Source organism: Halyomorpha halys, unplaced genomic scaffold (assembly GCF_000696795.3).
Source record: "Halyomorpha halys isolate HHAL.00 unplaced genomic scaffold, Hhal_1.1 Scaffold39.1, whole genome shotgun sequence".
NCBI lineage: Eukaryota > Metazoa > Arthropoda > Insecta > Hemiptera > Pentatomidae > Halyomorpha > Halyomorpha halys.
Genome location: NW_027109179.1, coordinates 2,105,271 through 2,112,346, shown reverse-complemented (window position 1 = coordinate 2,112,346; position 7,076 = coordinate 2,105,271).

Below are 7,076 nucleotides of genomic sequence, written 5' to 3'. Positions count from 1 at the left end.
AACTACGTAATACAATATAAAGGAGAAAATATAAATAAATAAATTATAAAGATGTTATTTATAAAAAATACATTAAACCCATACAGTGATAAATACTGATTAGGTAATAACTTTAAATGAATTTTAAAAAAAATTGAAAATAGGTCAAATTAAAACTCTTCCATATATTCTGGCTGAATATTAAAAAATATGAGGAGGTAGAGAGGAAGAAAACGCTGTAGGGATGTTAATATTTTATAACAAATCCAGAACTGATACCAGCTTGGATTAGAAATTTAGAAATAAAAAAGTCACTGTTAAACCTTATCTAGTTCCACCCATCCCTACAGCCCACCTAGAAGGTTGAAACGGCAGTGGCCAAGAGACTTATTAAAATAAAAATGGACAATTGGAGTTCTGGCAATGGTCAGATTCTCCACTCAAGTTGAGTGTTTGCGGCTTTAGCGCACTGGCTCATTACCAGTGATGCGGCGAGAGGGGTGCGCTGGGATCTCTAGAGCTCTGCTCTACCGCTCACACATGGGGGATAGAGTGGGCTCAGGGATCCTCAGGTCGATTGTGTAAATATTGTATATATTATTTTATCATTATGTTATTTTATTTATTTATTTTTCATACAGATAGTTTGATTTTGTTCATCTTGTCTATTCTTTTGTTTGTATATATTTTAAGAGAGTTTTTATTATTATTATTATTTTTTTATTTTTTTTTTTATTTATTTTTTTTATTTTAGTATGTAGTATGAGATCATTCATCACTAAATGTAATATTTATTTAAAAAAAAAAAAAAGTCTTTCTGTAATTTCCTTTAGGGGCCATATCATACACACCCATGCGCAACTAATTTATGTGTTAGTTAAGAGAATGTTTTTTAATCGTTAAACGTGAATTGTATATTGTTCCTAGCTGAAGATGAGAAAAGGGTTGAATTTATTCTTTAAGTAATATAATTAATTTTCTAATTATGTTTATCTCTTTTTTTATTTTATAAATTATCTAATATTATTTTTAAATAAATTAACTAATTGAACTATTTTTAACATCAAGTTAAATTTTATTTCGCCACTTAGACATTTAGGGATCGGTATTTTCTCTCGAGAACCGTCCATCGCCTGGGCAATACAATAAGACGTAGAGGTAGCCCTTAATGGGGCTTGAGGTGTAGAAGAAGTGGTCGGACGTGTATCGTTAACCCTGAGAAACAACCGCTTTGGGCTGGGCTCATCGTCAATTGCTAGAAGTATCACAAGGAGTTTACACCTTTTAATTTGTATGGAAATTAAAATAAATATCGCTATCCTCATCCAAACAATTAACAAAACAGCTTCCCTTTACGAGACAACCAATTGTAATGTAAGCATTTTATAAACCGATTTTTTTCTCTCGGACTAAATGTTTTTAGACATTAAGGAACTAATTTTTTCCTCGGTCTATCTATAGCCAATTTTATTTTTCCAGACATAATCGATACAATTAATTCCAATTGGATGAATTTATCAGGGATATTGCGGGCTGGCACCTAGTTGGCTCCGTTTCGATTTTATTAAATATTGTTCTGTGATATTTGAGGGTATTATAAAATGACTAACTTAAATAAATCAACTTCCTATACCTGAAACTAATCTCACAAATAGCAGGTGTTTGTGGTCCCAGATCAAACTGGACGGATAGAAGTTTTTTTTTGCGATTTTCATAGAGAACCGAAAAGAGGATTTTACTAAACGCTCTTTTGTGGGGTGATTTTATCTTCTTTAATTTTGTACCAAACGTTAGTTTTCGAGAAATACTGTAATAATCTTTGAAACGAAAAACTAAATTACTTTATTATTAATAAATTACATTATTATTAATTTTCTATTATATTTTACACTTTTCTGTATCCCCGCTCTTTTGGCATATTTTGTTTCTTAATCACTTACACACATTGTATCCAATTATTTTATACTTTACTTTTCCTTTGTTTTTCTATCTGTTTTTTTTTTGTTTTTCATTTTATTTTATTAATATTTCTTTTCCCCCTATTATGTATATTACCATTTCTTGTTCACCTAATTTATATACTTTTTTACTATGTTTACTTTACTAAATTATTTTCGTTATTGTGGCATAACTGCCATCCCCACTCCTCCCAATACCAACCGTCACTTTGTTTTTGACTGCCGTCAAAACAGGTATGCATTCTGTCTCATCATTTGATTTGTATTTTTTTTTTCTTTTTTCATCTCTTTATTTGTACTTTCTTTTATATTTCTTCTCTTATCTATATGTTACTATTATCCTTTTCATTTACTAATTACAACCTTTATTTTTTCTTATTATATCTTACTTTTCATTTTATACCCCTGTTATTTTACACTTATGTTTATTCTTTTTTTTTTTTTTTCCTTTTTGTAACAATAGTGTTTGTATCTTTTTTTAGCCCTGACGAAGCCCTGCAACGTGGGGCGAAACGTTGGCTCAATAAAATACTATAATTATCTACTATGTGAGTTTTTTTTTACCGCACCCGGACCATATTCTATTCATCAGAAAAACTAAATTTTTTTAACTTTGTTCTAAAGACGGTATATGTACACGGTATATACACACGTCATAAATCGGCGAGATGTTTCGCTCGTCATTGCACACAAAACATGTCACAATCTCACTAGAGGAGATCATAACACACAAAAAAGGCAATCTAAAATAGTTTTTTTTTTTTCTATTTTCGACGTTAATTCGGCGGCTGGTGAGTTCACTAATCCGAAACTTGGATTCAGCCCAAAAAACATGTGTAGTCGTACAGAAAAAACTTTTTCTTTTTTTTTAAAACTTATTGGACTTAAATATCCTAGGTATTATATTATGTTCATCAAGTCAGTAGTCCAAATAAAGCCCTGAGTCAATTCTTGCCACCCCGCCATTTCCATCTGAAATCCAAAATATACTGGTCTATAGGGTAAATGATACGAATTTTTACTAGTGATTTATTTGGTAAAGGGTTGAAGTTTATAATTTTCATAAATTCAGGTTTATCCCAAAAAATAAAAATGTATAATTATAAAATCGTTATAGACATATTATAAATATATATTTACAATGATAAACAGTTATTAATGTTTACATCGCGTTTAAGTTCTGTAGAATGCTTTTTTATGTTACATGAGAAATATATATGGTCCTTAACTAGTCAAAGGGCTTAAAAAAAAATGTAAAAAAAAGAAATTTGTTACCCCGGCAATTTAAAATTTACAGTTCAATAATTTACTGTGATAGTTATTAGAAATGCTTATTTTTATCAGTTTATTCCTTTTCGAGTCCCTCCTGTCTCTTTTTATTTTTTCACTTATGAATGGATCGAATTTTTCCTATTTGATAATGAAGGTGTTTCTTTCGAAAATCGAGAATAATTTATTTTAATGTTTGGGATATATGTTATATGTACACTCTGATCCTTTTGACGAAATGGCTCTAGAAAAGACAGAACAGAGAGAATTTAAAATATTCATGGAAACATCATGATTACGCCTTACAATCAGTGCAAGTTCACTGAAGTAACGAATCCATATTTCGAACCTCCTTTGTGGTGTTCATTGGCCTCAGAAACAAGAAACAGGTGATCAAAGTCCCTTGTTTCTCTTGGAACAAGGTGATTAAGTTATGTGGACACTTGTGCCATCGTCAAACAGAAGTGATTTCATTACATTTCCTTTACACTGTGTTGCCCGCCAGTAGCCATACTTAAATATTCACTACGGAACATTGAAGGCCTTTGACTAGTTAAGGACCATATAGAATTCTCGTGTAACATAGCAAAGCATTCTACACAACTTAAACACGAAGTAAACATTAATAAACTGTTTGTCATTTTAAATATATATTTATAGTATGTCTAACGATTTTATAATTATACATTTTTATTTTTTACGATAAACTTCAATATATGAAAATTATAAACTTCAACCCTTTACCAAATAAATCACTAGTAAAAAATAGTATCATTTACCCTATAGACCAGTATATTTTGGGTTTTAGATTGAAATGGCGGGGTGGCAAGAATTGACTTCAGCGCTTTGTTTGGACTATTGACATGGTGAACATAATAAAGTACCTAGGATATTTAAGTCCAATAAACAAAGGTTTTTTTTTTAAAGAAAAGTTTGTTTCTGAACCACTGTTCTTGGTATATATTTTCGGGCTGAATCCCAGTTTAGGATTTGTGAACTCACCAGCCGCCAGTTTAACTAGGAAAATATCTACATATATATAAAAGATTTAAGATTTTTTTTTCCAGATTTTCGGTTATCACTATAAAACTAAATATTTAAAAAAAAAAGGCGTTTATACGCATTACATTTATATTTTCGCCCACCTGCGGTACCGCTATAGCGCTAGCTTGACGTTTTCAGGAAAGGATCATATAAGTTTTTTTCTCCACGATTCTATGAATTTTTTTATTACTAAATGTGAATTTGCTGCCTCCTTGGCTACCGGCTTTACTACAAAGTTAAAAAAAAAATAAAAGCAATTTTTCGCTTTTAACTAGAAAAGAGCAAAGATGACTGAAGCATTTCTCGAAAATTGATGTTTGGTACAAAATTAAAGATATAATCACCCCTCAAAAGCGCGTTTAATAAAATGCACTTTTCGCTTCTCTATGAAAATCGCAAAAAAACTTCTATCTGTCCAGTTTGATCTGGGACCACAAATACCTGCTATTTGTGGGATGATTAGTTTCCAGGGAAGTTGATATCTTAGCATAACCGGACTGTTCGAGAGGAGTTTTTAATAGTGAATCGAAAAGTTGCCATTCATAAACGCTCTCTAGCGAGTGTTAAATTGGCCAAAAAATCAAATATAAGCTCGCATATTTTGTAACGTAAGTTAATTTTCGAGCAATGGATCATTTTTTATTTATAAGAAAAAAAACTTTCTAGGGATAATAAGAACATACTCTTTTAACCAATTACAATGAATAAAATACAAAATTCCAATATCATGCTGGGAATGAAAATAAATCACTCATTATCAATTGTTCAATTTTATCCTCTGAATTTATAGGTATTATATTTGTGATACCATTTGCCTACAAGAAAGTCTTACCTTCACAACTGATGAATTACAACCTTGCAAATTTGTTAACGTAATAAAAACTATTGCTGGCAACTATTAATACTATCAACGGGCTCGGAGGCTATGCTACGAATGGTTTATTAATTAGATCCAGAAAAGAAATTAGTTTTTGTCCAGCTAATTTTAAATATTCCTCTCAACCTACACGTTTCTAAAATCATCCGTGATAGATATTACATATAACCGCGTCTAAGGATTCTTTGCATTTGGCGATCTCAATAAATACAAAACCCCCTCAGACACAAGAAGCCCTCCTTGAGGAGACGAAGACACAAAGAGGGAGGAAGGACGGAGAGGCAGAAGGGGCGGTGATGGATGACCAGACGGCTGGAACTATTTTCCAGGAGCACCTCCTCCAGTGATCATCTTTTCATTAGTCCCTACTCTTTGCCGCTCAGCGGGGGTTTATAAACAGCCCTCTTCGATGGATCAATCATTGTAACTTTTATTTCTTTATTTAGGCGTTTTATAAAAGTATTATGAGAAATTTAATAAACAAAAAATTAACTGTGGACTCTTACTGTAATTTTTTAAAGATTATTTTCTTATGACAGCTAAATAGAGGAGTTGACGAAATTATTATTTTTCACGAAAAATAGAGATTTTCCTTAAAAGAATAATTTAAATACTCATTTCTTCATATATGATGTGTTAAATTTTTCTAAACCTTAAATTGTGGAGGTGTTAAGGGCATAGGCCTTGTGTTCGGAAAAATGTCTTTATCTCCTTATAACTTCTTATAGAAATATTAATATTCCTGGAGGCTTTATTTATTCTGGAACAAATCCTTTATAATAGTAAACAGGAAATGAAAATGGTGTATCTTTGAATAAAATACAAAAAATTAAACATCATAAGAGTTCTCTAATAATAATGAATGGGAAAAATGTGACAATAATAATTTTAAAAAAGCATAAAAAACAAAACAAAATTAAACAGAAATAAAAATTATATTACTACAGTGTTTATATGGATATTATAGACATCCTATATTGTTTGTGTTAAATGTAAAAAAAAATTAAATAAATAAAATGAAACCACCACAAATTATAAGGTTATTATAATAACCTAATAAATTATAATAAAAATATTTCGTTATTTCTTTCGGTTCTTATATAGTATTTTTAAGTTTATCAATAATAATAAAAAAAAAAAGCAAAGCCGGAATTTTAAATAGTGAAAATTGGAAAGAAAAGGTATCTAATCAGATTTTCCGTGTTGTCAAGGAATGCTACTACAATATGTAACTCTTGAAGAACAGTATTCATTACTTTATCATTGTTTGTCCCAAAAATTAAGAGGCTGAAGATATAAGACACCAGAATTGACTGCTCCACTGAAGATGACTAAATATTCTTTCTTGTTTGAAAATGTTTTATATTGTATTTACTTTTTGAAGGATTTTCCTTGATTTATAAATAATTAAGACTGCTCAAACTGCAGATAGCCCTGGAGGATATAACTTACTCTAAAAGCCATCGTGGTGTGTTGACAAAGGGGGATCTCCCCTTGCCATCAGGTATTCTTGGATCAATGGCTATGTCCGGACCTCTCCTCCACCTTCCAGTAACCGCCCTCTCTCTTCTACCTTCCAGAAACCGCTCCCCTACTGTTTTGAGGGTAAGAGCCACCTACTGAAGGTTGGCTCCGTGGCCTTTCGTTTTCGCTACATTATAAGTCCATGCAACTGGATTATATCCCTAAATTCTTGATCAACAATGTGGCTTTTTGGGTTAATATCTGATAAATAATTTTTGGGTTGATACTTATTAAACTGTATTTAAACATTTTTGCCAATAAAGAAAATAAAGAGACTTAATAAATTGTGAGAAGAAGATAGTCGGGGCGCGGTCAGCAAATAAACAAAAAAATAGTTATTCTTGCCGACGTTTCGACCTTAATGTCAGGTCTTCCATCAGGGAGTGAAGACAGAGATTCTGCCTAAACTGAAATTCAGGTCGAAA